The 22,487-nt window shown below is 37.7% G+C and overlaps 1 protein-coding gene across 5 annotated transcripts in view; it reads right to left on the bottom strand.

Moving 5' to 3' along the window:
• The window catches only part of SAMSN1 (SAM domain, SH3 domain and nuclear localization signals 1), a 448,469-nt gene that overhangs the window by 333,457 nt on the left and 92,525 nt on the right, over positions 1 to 22,487 (bottom strand). The gene's annotated exons all lie outside the window — the stretch shown is intronic.

Here is a 22,487-nt window from a genome sequence, read left to right on the forward strand (position 1 = left end):
AGCAATGAATCCAAAAAAAGGAATGATGTGGTCCTAAATACACAAAAGAGTAGTAGCAAATTTATAGTGACAAATAATCGTTGATGTGCAATGCAAAACCAAAAGCAAAATAAACACTTGGGAAAAAAATTCCAGTTAAACTCAGTATGAAAGGTGGTAATGTGAGTGGAGAAGAAGAAAATGAAAGTGAGACAAGATTCTTATTCTTTCGGGGGAGCATATACAGATTATAGGCAATAATTTTTAACCCTAAATACCAATAGAAAAATATAAAATTTTAAATGTATGTTAAGGTTTTAAGAGTACATATTAGAAGAATAGGATCTATAGCTTCTCAATCACAGTGTAAAAATAAATGGATCTTAGAAAAATATACCAACTTGAAATGATCATGCTTTCAGTCTTCCTCTTGTACCTTTGAGGTTGATGCCAAATGCAGTCATTTTCTGCCAAGAATGCAGTACTGTTGCTGAAATGTTTTCTGGCTATTTGTCCATTAGTATATTATTTTGCAATATATGCTACATCATGTCACAATGCCCAAGAATTCCCTGATAATTTACACTTCTCTAAAACTACAGGAGATTTTTAGATCTAGGCAGTACATACAGGCTGCCATATGTCTTCAACTTTCTTCAAGCTAAGTTTAATCAGTGGGTCCACTGCAGTGCACTCGAAAAATCTCTAAAAAAAAAAAAAAAAGCCCTCCCATACCAGCCATTACTGGAGTGCTGCACTCTAACACCATCCTCTGGATTGTGCAAAATCCAGTTCATGCATTCTGGTATAAACCCAAATCTGGAAAGCATCCCATGCTTTTCATAAATGAGGAATGTATCCTGATATGTAGAAAACAGTCTTCCTTTAAGTCTATTTAGACACAAAAAAAGGAAAATGAGGAAAGAAAAATCACAGCTAATATATTATAACATCATAAAATGCAGCTGTTCACACGAGCTTGTCTGTCCCTAGTTGGTCCAATGAAGGGTCATGCAGAAGGAGGGGTGAGGGTGGTCTTGAAAGCAGACACTAGACCCCTGTGGTGCTCAAAGATATTATTCATATAAGTACATTGTACCTGGATTTTTTGTGACTCAAGGACACATTTCAAGGTAATTTTTGGAAAGTTTTGAGAGATGGTTGCTGTATCACAGATGTGTGCTCTTAAAGTTATCATCAGACCAGTGTTGACATTTTAGTAAATGTAATTGTTAATTAGCTGAATATTCACAGGTATCATTCATACATACAATGTGAATGGCAAAATTATTTATTTCAGTTTCTCTATAATTTGCATCATTTTTAATAAAATCTATGTGGAGTACAAATCCCTAAAACTTCCCCACTGGATTTATTTTAATAAGCCTAAGAAATCAGTAGCAACTTGTGAGGCATATGTTGATGAAATCTACTGAATATTTGTCTCTAGCTGTTCTCCTGTAAGGGCTGGAAATTACTTAAAGAAAACAGAGAATAGAGTTTACAAGGATGAGCAAATACTCAGTGATGTTAAACAGCACACAGAAATTTCCTGTAATGGAAGATTCTTCATGTATTGAATCTAGCCCTTGGAAAAGAAGAGGTAAGGTTAGAAACAGAGTTACTGATACGTCCAGCAAGGCCCCCCTCATATGGCCAAGTACTGACTCTACCAACAATAGCAAACAATTTAATCAGGGAACAAGAGCATGCAGGCAGTGGCAATGTGTAATGGATGGTGTGACATGGGTGCTCGGGGGTGACATGGGGAATTTCTGTTTGAGATCCACAGGCCCTGGAAGATCCAGTATTTTACAACTCACACAATACCAGACTTCGAGATCCATTGCTATGTAGAGAAGGAAAACAGAAATCCTAGATTTAATAACACCGTGTAAAATGCTTGAACCACCTTGGTACTTTAGTTTTCTGGGTTCGTTTGGCTGGTTTTGGTTGTTTTTTTTTAATAAAGCAGAAAAATTATGTCATGCCTGCTAACTTGTGGCGTACACAGTAAACGTTTGCTTTTTACCAGCTATCTGACAGAAAGGTGAGAGGCTTAAACTGAGAAAAAAAATGAATACTTTTTGGAGTTTCTACTTTGAATGGCTTTGTTGTCTCAAACATTGAATCTGTCATGGATGCACATTTACCACAGAGACACACACACAATTCACACACAACACAATGTTGTCACATGGGTATCTATTTGTAGCCCTAATCTATATTGCATAAATGCTGGTGATTACTCCAAAAAATAGCCATAATTTAGATCTTACTATGTGCCTGACAGTATTCAGTGGTTTAGGTATATTAACTCAATCTTCCCAACAACTGTATTACAATCACATTGGTTATGCAATAAAACTAAGGCTTAGAGAGGTTAAGGCACTTATTCAAGTTCACACTACTAATAAGTGGAAAGCCAAGCCTCAAACTCAGAAGGCAGCCTCCAAGGTCTACAGTTTTGCCACTCTTCTGTCTCTCACTGTGCTAAACTGCTTCTCAGCAAGATTGAAAGACATAAGCACATACTCCATAAGGTAGTCCTCTGAGTAGAAGACAAGAATTAAGACTGGGCTTTTTCCATGACAGGAACTATTTGAGTGCCACAGAAGAAGCCATATTGTGGATATTATCTTGTATCTTGAGTGAGGTCAGAGCCTCAGCTCAACAAAACTAGAATGCATCTGGGCAGGATTCACATTACTTATGCTAGGTTGCACCATTAAAACAGGTTCTCAAAATTGGTGAGTCAGTTCCAAGATTCATTTCAATGTTCATATATTCATTTGATTTAATTTTTAAAATTGTATCTGTCCTGCTGGAAAATTAGATAACTAACTTAAGAGATTCGCCACCCCCTAACTTCTCCCATTATCTTCTCTTTCCAAAGAACCGTAACTCTATGCTGAGCATAGAGCATGGAAGATTGAACACCTGGACGGTCTTCCTGGCTCTTGCTACCTCACCTCAGCCAGTCGTTTAGCCATCTCGACTTCCTCATCCTGGCTTGGCTTCATCATCTGTACATTGTAAGGATTTCTTCCAGATCTAAAACCCTCATATTCTAGCCCACTGCATCCTTTGTGAACATTTCCACAAATTCCATGGACATTTAATAGAAAAACAAAAACTTAATGAGAATAGGGATCATGTTCATCTTTGTCACCACTGCATATGCTAAATTTACCATCTAGTAGGTGGTCTCCAAATATTGGATGAATATTGGGAAATTTAAAACTATTCAACATACATAACAAACAAAACTAAAAGCCAAATATCTCAGAAAGAAGCTCTGTATTTGGATCAGTAAATAGAGAATAGCCAGAAATATTTAATTCAGAATTTATGCATTTTTGAGAAAGATCTGAGGATTCAGGACATACTATCCCAAGACATGGCACCTTGATATACTGAGTATCTTAAGCTGAAGGAGTTTGAGAAAATGGCAAAAATAGGAAAGTCACTCTGATCTACCTACCTCGCCTTTCTTCCCTGAAACAGATCATAAAACTTCCATGGGAAAGTTACCCTCCCTGGAACAGAAGGAAGGCAACTCTGGTATCTCTTCTTATCACCAGAGACAGGGAACTGGGGGGCCAAGAATCTGTACAAACTTTCTCTGTACAAACTAACACTTATCTTTCTGGTTACTTCTTCACTATTTACTAATCCCAGCCAAACACCTCTGTCTTGTCAATCATTCACAAATTTATTGTTTCATTGTCTACGAGATATAAAGAAGGTTCTTGCTCTGGTCTCTTTGGATTTTCGTTCTTAGGAAGGCTCCCAAACACATGAAAAAATTCAATAAAATTTCTATGATTTTCTCCTTTTTATGTGTCAGTTTAATTTTCAGTCCCAGTCAGGTACCCTAACGGGGTCAAGGAAAACTTTTTTCTCACCTACAGATCTAATAATGAGCCTTTCTTCTCAGATTTAACTTTAAAAAGCTTGCAAATGCCTTTGCTTGCCCTGTAGTTTTTATTTAGTTCATTATAGCCTGAAAATAGCCCGTAAGTACATCTCATATACCTGAGTGCTGTTATATCACTGTCCTTACTCTTATGGCACAAGCTCATTCAGTACAATGGAAAACTGAAATGCTATCTAGAATTATGCCTTGTCTTTTCAACAAGCACGTGCCTTGCCAGTATCACACTTTGTAGACAGCTGACCCAATTTGATCTGCCATCATTAAACTAGGGCACACATGCACATACACATTTATTATTATATAATATTAGTATTATCTTGGGGACCCAAAATGACCAAGGATGAGATGCTACAGAGCCTTCAGTTATTCTGCAAAGTTTCTAGGTCAAATATAAATAATTACTACCTACTTTTTTGGGCAGGTATTTTGAATCAGAAAGTATTAACTTGTGTTGCATTTTCTAATATTGTATGTAATTTACTTATTATGGTTGTTGCTGATTTTCTGTTTCTCCCTACTAGAATGTAAACTCTGTGAGGAGTGGAACTTTCTATGTTTTGTTTACTAATGTATTTCATGAACTATGTCTGAGATATAAGTGCATCAGAAATATTTGTTGAATGAATAAGCAAATGTGAAATTCTAACCATCAATTTAAATAAGTTTTATTGCAAAAGAAAACTCCAGAGATACCTTGTTGTCATTGGTTTTATGGTTTAACAAGTTCAGGGCCCTTTGTCTCTTGAGATTTCATTGGTGTTTCCTGCATGTTGGTTGCCTTGTAAGTTGCAATATGGCTGCTGCTATTATAGGTATCTTATCTGTGGCCAAGGTAGAAAGAATGAGAAAGGAAAAAAAAAAAGAAACAGATTTCCCCAGAGAATAAAATCTTTCTTTCCCTTCACCTTCCCTGTAGACTTCTACTAGTTTAAATCTCACTAGCCAGAACTAAGTCATATGGTCAAGTTCAGGTATTGGGAACCTGAGAAAGGGGAACAGGGTTTCCATAATTGATTTAGAACAATAATGAATCACCAGCTTTAGATGAGACCCTACCCAGAGGACCCATTAAGTTGCATCTTAGGGCAAAGAGTATTTGGGAGGCAAAGAGAGGCTGCTGTAGTCATGCTCTCACGGAACTTACAACCTACTTACTGTATTACTCTGTATTAGAGTAATACAGAGAGAATAAAATTATACAAAAGAAGACACAAAGTATTTATTTTATTGATATTCAGAGAAAAGAAACACTTTATGTAATTTGGTAAATTTATAAAGGTATCATAAAAGAGGTAGTTCTTGAGTTTGTCCTTGGATACAGGTTAAGCTAAATCAAAAAGACATAAGGTTGAAGGTGGGGATGGTGTTGGGGGTGAGAGGTAGAACATTGACTGTATTATAAGTAGTGATAGAATTCATACCAATCAGTTGTATAGCAAAGTCAGAATATGGCCAAGATTTATACCAGCCCTTAAAGCAATATGCTGCAGAAAAGAGAGGGAAAACAAATCATAAGCCACTTAAATCTACTGAAAAGCTTTGGAGCTTTTAGGGACACAGTGGGACACTAGTGAACTAATCTATTTTCATTATAAGGAAGAAACTGGGGCCCGGAGATGTTAATTTCTCTTAAGTCACATGGTAGCTTTAATGGCCAAAACAGGATTGGAATTAATGTCTTTCCATTATATCACCACATATCCAAATTTCATTTTAGCATGAATATCTTCCCTTGAAAATTATTACCAAATTGCAATGTGTTATCACCAAATAACAAGATTCTATTATTCTCATCCTGGCATTACTGTGTCCAACTCTAGTTGAGTTGCTAGTAAGTAACAGAAATTTGTTCAAGATTTAGATAGGCCATAGTAAAGAAGAGTGCTCAGACATGTATCAACAAACTCAGGGGGAAAATTGGATTAGAAAAGGTCAGTGTTTACACAAACTGAGCATAGCTTTCGCTGTTGACCGGACATCTGTTAAATCTAGAGCTTTATATCCCAGAAAAATATTCAATTATCAAAAGGGCATCCACTTACCAGCTGCACTTTTTAAAGATTTTCTAATATATGAAAGTCATAAAGGTTACCATACTTAAAAAGATATTATTGAACATTACTGTGCCTTCACAGAAATTAATCCTTTTACTATTTATTTAACTATTCATTCAATTGAACTCACTGAAGAGAACTGTACTACAAATATTTAAATGGCTCTTGTTGGAGACAGAGTGAATCAGCATAAGTAGGCTGGGGAGCTCCACTGGCAGTCTGCAAACAAATATTCAGAATAAAGAGCCCAATTTTACACCCAGGACACCAGCCTCAAGTAGTCCCATCATCAGCAAGTCCTTCTAAATTCACATTGTTTGTGCTCAAGACATATAAATATTCCATTTTACACTTAACAACAGCCACAAAAGAACTAAGAAACAGGGAAGGGGAGGGCAGAGGAAAACCTAAGCCTGAAGCATTAGGAAATGAAGTCACAACTCAGCTTTCCTTCCTGGCAAATGATTGACTTTGGAGTCAACAATGACCTGCTTATAGCTATTTAGAGGGTCAAGTGCCACCTGGTTTCATGTCATTGAACACACAACAAAGCACAGGAAAAAAGAGGCTGAGGTATTGGGGGAAAGGTACATATCAAATTACATCCTGCAATCTCAATCTTTCCCAAACAAATGTAAATACTTAGATGCATCTGAATCATTCATTTTGAAAACCCAACAGAGCCTTTCCTGGACAAGTAGGTCACATTAAAGCAACAATAACTCCTGCTTTGCTCAACTGATTTTCAAGATTGAGCTGACAAAACTGCTCTTGCAGAAACCTGGCCTTGCTACCTTTTGCCAACAGAATTAAAATGTCCCTCCTGGTTAGAGTGCCCGGGAATCACAGCAGAAGGGCTGTGGGATCCAAGCAGCGCTGAGGCACCCATAGCCTAAAGGTCTGTGCTAGTAGGCCTTTTGTATTTATAGTATTTTATTTATACTATTAGAATGATTTTATTTATAGTATTATGGTACTTTTCAGATTGAGCTAATCGTCTGACAATTAGATTGAGCTCATCACTGTAATTGTGGCTCACCATCACATCGCCACTAACCCCCTTAGCCTTCCCACAGTTATACAAGGAGAATGAAAGGTCTCAGGTTTCCTTCCATTGTATTCACTTGTTCATTCATTCTTACTCACTCTTCCTTCCTCCATTTATCCATCCAACAAACTTTTATGAGTAGAACAGGCAGGCATGATGCTAACTGATGGAGATGTGAAAAACAAAATATTTTGTACAACTAGGTAGCCCATGCCCTATTAGTTATGGAAACAGAGGTGGAGGAGCAGACTGGGTGAACTGAAATTTTGTCTAGGGGAGTTAAGAAGCCTCCAGTGGATCATTGTCTTTGAGAATCAGTGGAGGGGAAGATAAGAATTAACCAGGAGGAAAGAGCACTCTGAGAAGGGGTAATGTAGGTATAAAGGCAAATAAGCACAGAAGGCCTTGGTATGATTGAGGAAGAGAGAAAAAGTTCAATATGCCTGGAAGGCAGGACGCATTGGCAAGGATGAAGGGGAAGTGTTAAAGAGTGACCAGAGAACTGGAGGAAAAAAGGCCAGTAAGGTAGGTCACTGTCTGAATGTCTTCTCAGCCGCTAGTTTCTTAGTCCAACGTGATAGGCTTCACCTCTACCACTTCCCTGAAACTACTTTCTTAGGATTGAATACATGGACAATTTTCAGGTCTCATTTTCCTTATCATCTAAGTCAGTTGTGTACCAGAGGCTGGGCAGTGCAAGTAGAGTCTATCTTGAGTACAGGCAATAAGGGGGTGCATTTTCTATAAAGATTTCAAAAGTAATAATAAAAACTTAGATTTTTTATTATCACAATGAACCATCAATTCGAACAATGTAACTATTCTGTTGATCTAAGTTCTATGAAATTGCTATGGTTACTATTGCATTTTAATACTATATATGTTATTATTATATATGTATATTATAGTATGTTACATGTTTATATGTATATGTATACAAAATTAAAATAAGCACACTTTTATTAATTGTCCTTTAACAAATATATTCTACATGAAAGCTAATTTCAGGAGTCTTCAGTTACATAGTTCCCTCTAGACACACAGGGACTCAGCTATGCATTTTCATTTCAAGAGTAAATACATATGATTCAGGATCATTCAGGTTTGTTTTGGGTTGGTTTGTTTCTCCAGCCCTGCAGTACACATATTTCTATGTTTAATCAGTAACTTCAAAATAAACCATGATGGTCCAGAGATTGTAAAGACAAAGGAACAGAAATTGAGTTATTTTAATTCTGTCACTTTATGTTGCCACATGGTAGGTGTTTTTATTTGTATTTAAAATTAAAACAGCAAAACAGTGTGAACTGTGAGGTGTTATTTGCTTGGGAAGTACAAATTTTAATCCATACATGAAACAGTCTACTGAGCTTAAAAAATATCTTTAAAGCTGAAGTGTTCATTTTAAATTAAAGAACAAATCAAGAAAATGAAGATGATTACTGATTCCTACACAATGATGATTGAAAATAATTTTGCAATATGAAGGAGGGACTCCTCTCTGGGTATTAAAAATACACTGGATATTGTTCAAGTCACCATTCAACATTTGTGACCATGTCATCCTTTTTTTAGAGCACTCTCTTCTTTGGGCTTCCAGATAACACATTCTTCCAGTTTTTCTCCTACCCAGTAGTTTCTTTTCTTTTGCAGTATTCTCTTCTTTTCATCCCTTAAACACCATATTTCTCAGGTTCTGTCCCAGGTGATCATCTCTTTTTAACCTACAAGGTTCCCTGAGCAATGTCTTCAGCTCCAATGGCTTCAGTTATCAAACACATGCTGACAATTCCCAAATCTATACCTTTGGTCTAAATCTCTCTCCTGAAATAACTTGTGCATGCGAGTATCTGCTGAACATCTTCTCTTGAACATAACCTAGACATCCTAAATTCATTCATCTGAAACAGCTCATTCACTTCACCTGCTACTTGTTGGTTTGGAAAACCTTGATTTATCCTTCTCCTTTTCCACTCCATGCCCACTCAGTCACCAAGGGTGACAGTTATCTCTCCTCAGTATCTCTTTCATCATACAGTTATCTGCTTCCTCACTATCACTGTCCGTAGCTTGGCCACTGTCACCTCTTACTACAATAGCTCCAATAGACATCTTGTTCATTGTAGACAGCTTGTTCTAAAGGGTAAATTGGATCACATCAATAAGCTACTTAACATAATTTAATAACTTCATTGTCTTTATTTATAAGCTGTGAATAGGTAGGTCTCTTTTTACCTCCAAAGCCTCATCTCTCAGTTACTGTGGTCCTATTTCTGTTTTTTTTACTACATTTCAAGTTATACTCTTCCTCCAAACTACTGATTATACTGTTTCCATCCTCTAAGTTCCAGGTAAATATTATTTCTTCTGCAAAGCCTAACTGCCAGCAAGTTTAGGTTACATGCTTTCCTCCTGCAACCCTATCAGAGTACCAACTGGTAATTGCAGTTTGTCTTTCCTACTTGTTTTTAAACTAGTCTTTAAGTTCCTTAACAGCAGACACAAGACCCCTCTTAATACTTATTGTACTTTCAGGACCTTACTCAATGCCTTCTAGAGTGGGCACTGACACATGTTTCGTTAAATGAATGAATATACGTATGAATCATTTTTCTCCTAGTGAGAATTTCTCTACCCCATGGATCATGGCTGCTTTGTCTACAGCTTACAGAATCAATTTTTCCATTTTGACTTGTTTCATTCCTAAAAAACTTTTCCTATGCTTTATTATTTATAATCATATTAATGATTTATTTCAGAATATATTGCAGTGTAAAAATGATATATGCTAAATGAAATCTGGCAGGTTTTTTTAATCTTCACCGTCAGGAAGGAGATGTGGATGAGGAATAAGTTTAAAATTCACCATGTGGAGATGGAATGCAAGGCTTTTGGCCAACCTCAGACTTGCCCTTTTAATTTTAAATCCACTTACCAACAGATGATCATTTTAAATCTCTCTTGGTTCTAAGCATCAAGGCAGAGTGTGTAGAATGCAACTTTTATGATTCCAAAAGAAGAGATATACAAAAATCACCAAAGTCAAGGCTCTTCATGAAGAAAGGATGATGCTTTCATCACCAGAAGGCCCAACTAAAGTCTAATACCAAGAAAGAGAAAGAAACGGGCCTCCTCATATTCTCCAGGCAGTACAACCTTCCCTTCGTGTTTATATTCAGCAACTGTAGCTGCCTTCTGGTCTGTTGTTTATGTGAAGATGACAGGCAACTGGATTTTCTGGCTCCATGCTGGCCCAAGGCAGAGCTGACAGCAGCAGGTAACAGGCACCTGGATGGCACTCCCCGCGGCCCATCAGGGGTTCTAATCAGCTTCTCTTAGCTGGCAGATTTTGAACAGTGGGTATGTTCCAAATGTGTCAGGGCATATTTTTCAAACATCACTGCAGATTCATTTGTTATGTCTTGCCTTTTTTTAGACTGTGACAATAAAGGGACATTTTTAACCAAGGAAAGGAAAGAGAAGCTAGTGTACACTGATGTTTTATGACATGCTAGGATGCACAGTGCGATTAACCTATTTCTTTGAGATCTTTGGGACCCTATTATCTGTGACTCCTTGTTATTTTCCTATGATCGCGATTATGTCTCCAAAGGGAGAGGATTTTCAAACTACACTTTCATGTTTATATGCTCTGAATTCTAACATACTTCAAAGTGTGTACCTAAAGGTGGACTTTGAGGAAACACAGGGCTCTGTACTCTGCTCCAGGTGTTTGTGTGTGCGTGTGTGTGTATGTGTGTGTGCCCAATTTAGAATATAAATACCTCAAGCACAAGAATCTTCTTTGCTTTGTTATTCTCTATAGGACAGTAAGAACTTGATATGTAACAAATTTTCACCCACACATAAAAAAGACAAAGATCTCAAATGTGTTTTGCGCATGCTTACTGGAGCTTGTACCTATCCTAGGAAGACATTTGAGGTACAGAAGCTTAAAATTGACTACCTTGTATTTCATATATTTCCTATGTAGCAGCAAGTGCTGTATAAATTTCCTAGGACTGGTGTAACAAATTACCATGAACTTGGTGACTTGAAACAACAGTAATTCACTCTCTCCACTATTCAGGAGATCAGAAGTCCAAAATCAGTTACACTGGGCCAGAATTAAGGTGTTAGCAGGGCCATAGGCCCTTCAGAGCCTCAGGGGAGAACCTGTTCTTGCTTCTTCCAGCTCTGGGGGCTTCTGGCTTGCTGTAGTTTGTGGCTGCACCACTCCAGTTTCTGCCTCCTTGTAACATTACTTTCTCTTCTTCTGTCTGTGTCAAGTCTCGCCTCTGCCTCTCACTTATAAATAAGAACTCTTGTGCTTGTATTTTATACCCATGTGGATAATCTTTGGTAATCTTCCCATTTCAAAATCCTAAACTTATGCAGATTTTACTTTACCATATAAGGTGACATTCATAGATTCCAAGGAATCATTTGAAGGTTCAGTCACTCCTACACCCAGTGTAGGCTCTCCGTGTGACCTGGGCTTCCTCACAATGTGGTGGCTGGGTTTCTAGGATCAATGTCCTAAGGAGAGCAGGGCAGAAGCTGTATCACCTTTTATGAACTAGCCTTAAAAGACATGCAACATCACTTTCATTACGTTCTATTCATCAGTGCAGTTGCAAACCTTGGCCAGTTATCTCTGAAAGGAAAGTAAGACTCTACCTCTTGATGGAGAGGCAAGGTTTTGGCACCAGAAAATAGTTTGTGGCAATTTTTTGGAAAATACAGTCTACCACACAAGGGCACAAGCTATATACATATATACAGAACATAATCCTGACAAGGTAAAACAAATATTTAATTCCTAGCAGATTAGAAGAAAGTTACATTAACAGAGATAACTTAATCGTATTTACCTAGAATTATAGGTAATTTTTATTTTTCTTCTTCATGTACTTTTTGAATTCCCCATAAATTTTATGAGTAAATAAATACAATTTTTATGGGTAAAAATATAAGCATCCTTTTTAGAAAAGAGAACATGAGAACAGCACTTAATGCATTGTCATATACAACATACTATGTGATCCTAGCAATACTCCAGTGGGCAAGAGATGCAAAACTCATTTTTGGGCCAAGAACCTGAAACTAAGACAGGTTCACTGTTAGTTTGTGGTAGATCTAGACATCAAATTCCAGGCTTTTGATCCCAAAGTCTTCTTTTCCATTGTAGCATAGTCCTCATGGTTTCTCCTTAAAAATGGGTTGGAAGTTGTAGCCAATATACTACAACCTCTAGGGAGAGTCTCTTACACCATCTTCTTGGTCCTTATTATCACCACGATAGAAAACTGATTCCTTTTCCCTGTTTATGCCATCTCTGTTGCTCTAGAGGTAAGCTTTTGGGAAGAAGGAGTATTAAATAAAACCTTAAGAAGCTTCAGAAAAGGTTCTGGTCAAAAAGGATGAGGGTGAAAAAGCTTGGGATGGGGACTTGGGAAAATTCTGTTGCCCTGGAGAACAAGGGGGAGTACAGGGATGATCTGAGCTCCTGTTGGAGATGGGCTCAAGATGCACAGGTAGGAACAGGTCTTGATCTTGACCACTGTGATGCTGAAACAAGAGAGATGGGAGGAAAGGAAACAGAGATGACTTTCCCAAGAATGGCAGTTTCTGTATGGAAGAGGAGAAGTTTCTGGGAATGGACTAGTAAAAGAGTCAGTAAGGGGGCTCATAAGTCAAACTGCCAGCAAATCTTGAAAAAAAAAAAGTTGTCTATTTAGCTTAAGAATTCAAGAGCAATTACATGAATTTGAAATGACCTAAACCAAAATTGTCTTCTGAGTTGAAATTTGCTTCAAAATATGTTTAGATTCAAACTGAATATACCATTTTGGAAAGAGAAGAAAAGCTTTAATCAAATAAATAAACAGAAATAATAAAATGAATAAGTGTATATGGATATATGCCATGAGTGAGTATCTATCTGCTGTTATACTGAGCACAGATGAATACACCTCCTTCTCATTCATTTTGAGTCCTATAGTATCAACAGTGCCAACCACCAATCACATTCTGGATCTCATGCTCAAACTCCTGCTAACTTCCTTACAGTAAGCCTAGAGAGTTTGTGTTACAACCTAAGCCTTTTCCTTTGGGTTAGTAAACATTGTTCAAGCACTTAAGACTAGTTAATTTTAGCTTCTAGCTTATTGTCTATAGTCTGATAAGGGAAGGCAGACACGAAAATAAAATCTAATCAAGTTTAGTGATCAAGAGAGCATTGGTCTATGCTCAGGCAAATTGAATAATGAATGTAGTTATTATGGAATGCACTTCAATATTTCTAATTCTTGTTTTTCTAGGTACAATATGACTACATTTCCTGCTCCCCTGAAGTTCAGCAGACCAAAGCTTTTTTTCTGGTCATGCAAGGAAGTGTTAGGTCTTCTAAAAGTCAGTACTCATTCACCATGTTCCTCCCCCTCTGCCATGACAACCAATGACATTTCTAGACAGTGAAGGCTCTACCACCCTGGGATCCCAGAGTGGGCAAGACCATGACAGAGGACCCTGCCAACTCAAGTTGGACAGGTAGCAAGAATATGAAACAAACCTTTGTGGTTTTCAGTCACTAGGAGTGTAGGTTGTATGATACTGCAATGTTACTTAGCCTATCCAGATCAATACATCCAATGAAATTGATGGACTTGGAATTGATGGTGAAAGATTTCTTGACTACAGGAATGGTGGGAACTTTGAATTACTGAAAGGTAAGCTCTGCCCTCTGAAACACGTATCAAACACAAATGAAAGAAAATTTGTGTCCACAGAAAACCTGCACACTAATGTTTATAGCAGCTTTATTCATAATTGTCAAAACTTCGGAGGCAACCACCAATGGTGATACATACATAAAATGGAATATTATTCAGCAATAAAAAGAAATGAGCTATCAAACTACAAGAAGGCATTAAGGAAAATTTAAATGCATATTGGTAAGTGAAATAAGCCAATCCGAAAAGGCCACATACTGTGTGATTCCAATTTTATGACATTCTGAAATAGGCAAAAGCTATAGAGACAGTGATCAATGATCAGTGGATACCAGGGGCTGGGTAAAGGTAGGGTGAGAACAGAAGTAGATGGAAGGGATGAATAGGAGGAGCATAAGGAAGTTTTAGGTCAGTGAAACACATGAAACCAAATCTTATGATGTGATTATAGTTGACTGACTACATGTCATTTCAGAAGCATACCTCAGAGATATTGTAGGCTTGGTTCCATATCACCACAATAATGTAAACATTAGAATAAAGTGAGTCAAATGAATTTTGGAGTTTCTCAGTGCATATAAAAGTTATTTTTACACTACACTGTAGTCTGTTAAGTATGCAGTAATATTATGTCTTGAAAAACAATATACATAACTTAATTAAAACATACCTCTTTGCTAAAAAATGATAACTATCATCAGAGCTTTCAGCAACTCAGTATTTTTGCTGGTAGAAGGTCTTGCCTCCATGTTGCAGGAGGTTGGGGAGGCTGTGGCAATTTCTTAAAAGAAGACAAGAGTGAAGCTTCCCTCTGGGGTCTCCCTTCCATAAATCATTTATCTGTCGCGTGACATGCTCTGATAGTGTTTCACCTGCAGTTCAGAATTGGAGTCGATCTCTCAAGCCCTGCTGCCATGCTGCTTTCTTAACGAAGCTTGTGTAATAAGTCTAAATTCTTCATTGTCATTGCAATGGTCTTCACAGCATCTTCACCAGGAGGAGATTCAACCTCATTAAATCACTTTCTTCACTCATCCATAAACAGCAACTCCTCTTCCATTCAAGTTCGATCATGAGGTCACAGCAGTTCAGCCACATCTTTAAGCTCCACTTGTAATTCTAGTTCTCTTGCTATTTCCACCGGGTGTGCAATTGCTTCTTCACATAAGTCCTGTATCCCTCAAAGTCATCCATCAGGGCTGATCAGCTTCCTCCAAACTCGAGCTCATGTTGATACTTTGACCTCTTCCCATGAATCACAAATATTCATAATAGCATCTGCAGCTTTCCAGAAGGTTTTCAACTGCCTTTGCCCAGATCCATCAGAAGAATCACTGGCGAAGTACACAATGTACTCCTTAAATAATAGGACTTGAAAGTTGAAATGACGCCTTGGCCCATGGGCTGCAGAGTAGATGTTGTGCCAGCAGACATGAAAACAACATTAATCCCAGTGCCCATCCCCATCAGGGCTCTTGGATGATCAGGGGCATTGTTAATGAATGTGAAAGTTTGAAAGGGATCTTTTTTTATGAGCTGTAGGTCTCAACAGTGGGCTTAACATATTCAGTAAACCAAGATGTAGGCAGATATGCTGTCATCCAGGCTTTGATAATCCACTTAGAGAACACAGGCAGAGTTGATTTAGCATAATTCTTAAGGGCCCTAGGATTTGCAGAATGGTACATGAGCTAACTTTGGCTTCAACTAAAAGTAACCAGCTGCCTTGGCCCCTACCAAGAGAGTCAGCCTGTCCTTTGGGGCTTTGAAACCAAGCATTCATTGACTTCTCCTCTCTAGCTATGAAAGTCCTAGATAGCATCTCTTTCCAATAGAGGGCTGTTTCATGTACATTGAAAATCTGTTGTTTACAGGGTTGCCACCTTCATTCATTATCTTATCAAGATGCTCTGGATAACTTGCTGCAGCTTCTCCATCAGCACTTGCTGCTTCACTTCACACTTTCACGTTACAGAAATGACTTCTTTCCTTCACCTTCATGGACCAACCTCTGCTAGCTTCCCACTTACCTTCTGCAGCTTCCTCACCCCTCTCAGCCTTCATAGAATTGAAGAGAGTTAGGGCATTGCTCTGCATTAGGCTTTGGCTTAAGGGAATGTTGTGGCTGGTTTGATCTTCCATACAGACCACTAAAACTTTCTCCATCTCAGAATAAGGCTCTTTTGCTTTCTTATTATTTGTGTGTTCATTTGAAGAACACTTTCAATTTCCTTCAGGAACTTCTCCTTTGCATTCAGAACTTGGCTAACAGTTTGGCACAAGAGGTCTAACTTTCAGTTTATCCTGACTTTTGACATGTTCCTCATTAAGCTTAATAATTTTTAGCATTTGATTTGTTAAAGTGAGAGATGTACAACTCTGCCTTTAACTTGAACACTTAGAGGCCATCATTGGGTCATTAGTGGGCCTAATTTCAATAATGTTGTGTCTCAAGGACTAGAGAGGCTTGAGGAGAGGGAGAGAACAGAGAGAGAGATAGGGGAATGCTGGCTGATGGAGCAGTCAGAGCAGACATAACATTTATCATCAAGTTCCTGGTTTTATACTGGTGCAATTCATGATACCCCAAACTATTACCATAGTAACACCCCATTGAAAGATTATAAGAATTATCAAAGTGTGACCCAAAGACACGAAGAGAGCAAATTCTGTTGAAAAATGGCTCCAGTAGACTTGCTTGACATAGGGTTGCCACAAACCCCTTTTCATAAAAAATGCTACATTGCAAAGCACAATAAAGCAAAGTGCAATAAAATTAGGTATGCCTGTGCATTCATTAAACCCATAGACCGTATGATTCAAAGAGGGAATCTCAATATAAACTATGGACTTTAGTTAATAATAATGTATTAATATTGGTTCATCAATTATAATCAAATGTACCACAGTAAGGCAAGATACTAATAATAAGGGAAACTGTGAGGGATGGTGGTATGGAGACTTGTGGGAATATCTGTACTTCAATTATTCTCTAAACCTGAAACTGCTCAAAAAATTTAAATAAGAAGATAACAACAATGAACAATTTTAGTAAGTTAAATTTCAAAGCATTATTAATGATGTAAATTATTATAAGTTAAATATGTGATGGTCAGTAGTCATGTTGAGGTTGGTCTGGTGGGTACAATGTGGAACATTTGTGGGCAAGAAGAGTCACGAATCTGAATATTATTCTGACAGGACATGAAAAAAATGAAACGAAATTTTTGGAGAGAAGAGCATTGATTTAGAGAAATTATGATTAATGACAGGGAGGAAAAGAGTTTTTCAAAAAGCATGTGATTTAGTCCTCAGAGCCAGAAACATGCCATCCTCTGGATAGAAATAATGCTGCTAAAGCTGGTGACCCTGGAGGAATGTGGTTTTGAGCACATTTATTTGATGATCAGAAATAAGATAAGTAGGAGGGATCCACTTTGGGAATGGAAACATGACGAACTCTGCAAACCCATCCCCAGCAAAACTAACCAGCAAAAAGTTATTTTTGAAGCATACTCTGAAAATTTTCCTAAGGACACAATAGCAAATGAATAAACATTTATGCAAAAAATCTCTATTAAATCTAGGCAAGAACAGTTAGAGTCTGGCATTTAAGCCATATCTGCTCCTTCTCTCTCACCACAGCTTAGTGTGATGGAAGCTCCACTCAAGTTGGGTGTGGCTGAGAAGATGAGGATCCCTCTCCCGAGCTCCCAGTTAAAGGCATTAGTATCATTGGAAGGAACAAGTCAGCAGCATTTCTCACCCCTGCAAAGATATGTTTCAGAGGTTAAATTCCAAGTGAGTGCCCCTGTAAGTCAACGATTCCCTTCCTCTATCCAGCTTCCACTCTGAGGACAGACAGTCCACTCTAAGTGTGGCAGGACAAGAATACTTTGCTTTGATTGTCTTAACTCCAGGTCACACATAGAATAGAGGTTCCCAACCAGAAATGTAAGCTGAGAAGACTGAAGGTTATTACTCTGAGAGAAGCAGACTCCTCTTTCTGCTTCAGCTATGTAGTAGTGGCTCAGAAATTTTGCCCAAGTGATAAGGCAGGCCGTAAGAACTAAGAGCTCTAAAGCTCCTCCTTCATTTAGAATAAAGAGTGAGTTCAAGTGCAAAGTGTTCTCAAAAATAGTGAAGGTCTTGGTGGTAAACCATTGAGAGGAGGCTGACAGCGCCATGTGAACAATAAGCTAAACCACAGAGCAGCTAGTTTACCAGAAAGAACCAGGAAAAGAAATGGCTAAGAAGAGCCCTTCTGGAAACAGACAAATCTTAAAGACTGGCATCAAATACTACTCTTGTAAAAGAGCACAAATTTAACTGGATCAGACAATGAAACTATTTGTGCCCCAAGGCACTGTCAATACAGCAACAGAGCAAGGAGCCAGGGAAATTAGTGGAGCCTAACAGCCGGTCTCACTGCAAAGGAGACAGACAGTTTAACAGAGATCAGAGGAAGAGAAAGTCAAAAACAGCCGGGCTAAAACCAACATCATACCAGGATGACTGTGTTGAGATTAGTAAAGATCTAAATGTATGGGAAGACATAGTATTTTCATGGGTTGGAAGAATTAATCTTGTTAAGATGATGGTACTCCCCAAATTGATCTACAAATTCAACACAATCCCTATCAAAATCCCAGCTACTACTTTTGCAGAAATTAACAGTCTCATTCTAAAATTCATACATAAATTTACAAAAACAAAACAGTAGCCCAAACAATCTTGAAAAATAATAAGTTTGGAGGACTCACATTTTCTGATTTCAAACATGACTACAAAGCTACAGTAATCGAGATGGCATGGTACTAGTGGAATAAAATTGAGAGTCCAGAAATAAGCCCTCACCTTTAGAGTAAATTGACTTTATACCCTCATGGTGCTTGCATGGCAATATCCAAACCAAATTTTGGTTGTCTGTCCTGTTTTGAATGACTAAAACAAGGTTCACAGCACAATTATTCATAATAGCTAAAAATGAAAACCATCAACTGATAAATGATAAGTGTGGCATATACATGTGATAGAAAATTACTTAGCATTAAAAGAGAATGAAATGCTGATGCATGCTACAACATGATCAAAAGCAGCTGTTAAGTAAGTGCTATATTGCCACATTCACCTAGTGGCATCATTATCATTATTTTAGAAAGCTGCTCTTTGACCATTCAAAAACTCTCAAGCTTCTTGGAACCTTCCCACACACATTACACTAAGTTACAGTTTGGAGCAAAACGAGTCATGGAGTAAAACTTTATTGTGATCACCTCACCCTTTTTGCTAATCCTTAAGGCCAGGTGGGTAAATAAGCATGTTATGACGGTGTGATTGTTAGGTTGCTGTTGAATTTGGTTTTGGGGATAAATGTTAAGCTGCTAAGGCCTCTTATCACTCTATTTCATGGTTTCATAACCCAGTTCTTCAAGTCTATCACCTTATCCAAGGATGAAGAGATGATGGGAAAATTGATTTTGTATGTCTAGACTGAGTAGAAACTTATCTTTGAAAAGAATGTAAGAGTATGATTGCTCTCTATTAATATGGTTAAGATTAGAAGCCTTTCTGATTTGCTCAAGCTAGAAAAGAGTTCATAGGAAGAGAACAGCTTCAAGGAGAGTACCCTTTTCCTCAGCAAAACTACGGATACTGTGCTTCAAACTTCTCCATCCAATCTAAATACATGTAGCTATCTCCACGGTCTCTCTAATCACATAAACACCGACTTGAAACTGTCTTTGAGAGACAGTCTTAAAGACAGTGGTTTCCATTTACTTCTTCCCTACGGGCTTATATTGGCAGAAATCATAACAAAACATGCTTATCAGTCCTACTTGGCTAGGGAAAGTTCAATTATTCCATCTCCATTGCAAACTAATTTCCTTACCCCAAATATGCCCTCTCTATATTTCAACTTTTCACTGCCACTTGGACAAATGATAAGCATGATTTAAACCAAGACCTTATTCCCTCTTTTGGAGATTGGGTATAGGAAAGTAGTTTTTCTGGTCAAATAAAATGCAATGGTTAAAAATTAAAACACTTCTTATATTAATTTTATGGTATCAGAATAAAAGGAAAGTCATCTATCAGCCCAATTCTACACATATGAAAGATGAGCTTCTGCTTTCACATCAACTTAAAATACTTTTAAGCACCTATTGAATCACTGAACATATGTACTACTTTTCTAATTTCTTCAAACCTGGCAATTTGGTCTTACAGCTAAGTTGCCACTGTCAGAACCCTCTAATGAATGGTCCTGCAAGTGGACTAGTTCATGTATGGCACTGGTCTCCTCCATTTCCATACCACAGGGATCCAGATTTCCTTGAGAATCTCAACTAGCCTAATGCTAATTTCAGTTTTAACCCTTGTGAAGGTCTTGTTGTCGAGGAGATAGTTGTCATACTCACAATGAGAGCACATTCTACCTGGGTTTGATTCTGGATAGTTCAGGAGCATGTAGCCCTCTGGAACATGAGGTGGGCAGGAGAGGCCATGAATTCCTGTCCCAAGCCTACTTCAGCACAGTGGTGTTTGAAAGAGTTGAAAGCTTTCCTGCTAAAAGGCAGCTTCAAAGGCACTCACTGCTGTTTGTAGGAAGGTATGGAACAACAGGTAAATTAGACTTTTATTGGCAAAATCCCCAGTTCCTATTCTCCTTTCAAAACTAGCTAATGTTAACCAGGAAATTTCCTAGCTTATAGCATTTCTGAAGATTAGAGAAGGCAGAAGGGAGAGTGCCTGGGTCGGACCACATAGATCATGAACCCTTGGACTAGAGGTAGCTGGAAGATTAGCCATTGCTTTAGGCAAATGGATGCATCCCTACCTTATAAACTGCTTCATGTCTTAGACCAGGGAGTGGAGGTAGCCTTTCACAGTGAGTGTGAAGAGATTACCCTTCATTTATTTTCTGACTGGGTGTACATTTATTGAGTAACTGCTATGTATCAGGATTTAGATTCGGTACTGAATGTAAGATTAAAGCACACTTGTCTTTAGAAGGAACAGAAGATATGTTGTTAACAACTAGTCAGTGCACCAGATATCTACGCAAGGCATTATGGGACTGAAGAGGGCTGCTTCACAGCTCTGCCAGGGTAATCATAGAGGGAGGGCTTCTTTGAGGACATAGTATTCGCTAAGTTTTAAAGGCAAACAGAGGCTGGCAATTGGGATAAGGCAAAGGAGGGAAGTATTTCAGGCGGAGAATGTTACATGACTGAAGGCATGTGATGCCAAGAATGCAGATGTTCTCAGGAAAGTGAATTCTTGTTGGAAAGGTTTGAACACTGGAATGACTAGTGATGATTGGTAGTAAGTTGTTAAATGGTAGGAGCTGAAAAATGTGAAAATGCAGGCAGGGCCAGAATTGAAAGGGCATACTACTGCCCTTTGCATACAAAGCTAGCTGACACTCAATGGGGTGCTATACATTTTAGGATTTGCAGCTAGCTTGTGTCAAGATTAGCTATAATGGGTTGCAGAGGTGAACTTTCCAGTCTTTTAGTTTTCTAAATTATGAGATAATCATCTAACTATTCACTCTTAAATCATCATTTATTTCATATCAATTAGCTAAGGGAAAGAAAATACAATCTCAGACAATATACTTACAAAGAGGTTCTATTCTGTGGCTGTTTGTGTGGTTTCAAAAAAAATACAGCTACAACACCTACACAAATGTTAGGCTATTTCTTTTTCCAGATGTGATCTTGAGGTCAATGCTTATCAGCAAAAATGAGTGATACGGGCAGTCCACAAGGACTAAACTTTTCTCAAAGTTCGGAACACCTACCAATGAAGTATGGTAAAAGCAAAGACTGGAAAATAGAAGCTTGTCTATTTGTGACAATAAAAAAGGTAGTAAAATGACTATTTAGAATGTCTTAAAATCCTCTTCTTCTGACTATAGAAGTGTACTATTTTACAATTTTGGTTATTGCTAGAAAGGTTCATATATTTGCTGTTATAACCTCAAAAAGAGGGCACTCTAAGTGTGGCAGCACTTTCCCAGGACTAGAATTTATAAGATTTGAATTTTATTTCCAATTATTCTGCTACTAAAGAGAGTACACTAATTCTGGTTTATCAGAGCAGATATCTTTAACTTACCTATTAAGATGGCACCTTTAAAATGCTGTAAATATTGTACCAACCATTTAGAGAAATGGAACAATAAATTAATGCTAAATGATGCCAACAAATAGATTTCTCCTCCAACTCTTACATTAGGTGTTCAATATTTCTAAGTTTTACAGAATAAAAAAATGGCATACTTAACAAAGAACATTTAAAACCTATTTTCTATCATCAAACAGGTCACAGTTCAGTGATACCAGTGGTAGAAAATTTTCTTTTCAAAATTATTTCTTTGCCAAGATTTCCACATTAACAAGCTTTTGAAATAGAACTTTGCAAAGCATGGGTGATCATAATCGATCTATTAAAGACTCTGTATTTAAGTCACTGGCACTATCTTATAGACAAAAATTACTGAATAAAGGTTCTCTCCTTAAAAATCCCTCTTAGACAATTATTACTCAGTGCATTCTTTATGCTTTTTCACCATATAAATCAGTAACAAAACTCAGAGATAGTTGTGCATCTGAGTCTCATGATGGTGTCTGTACATTACAGCACAGCTAACTTTTCATCTTAATAACATAAAATAACTAGATTTCTGTTACTACTAGAATAATGTTCAGGTAATGCTTACA

Source organism: Manis javanica, chromosome 3 (genome assembly GCF_040802235.1).
Source record: "Manis javanica isolate MJ-LG chromosome 3, MJ_LKY, whole genome shotgun sequence".
NCBI lineage: Eukaryota > Metazoa > Chordata > Mammalia > Pholidota > Manidae > Manis > Manis javanica.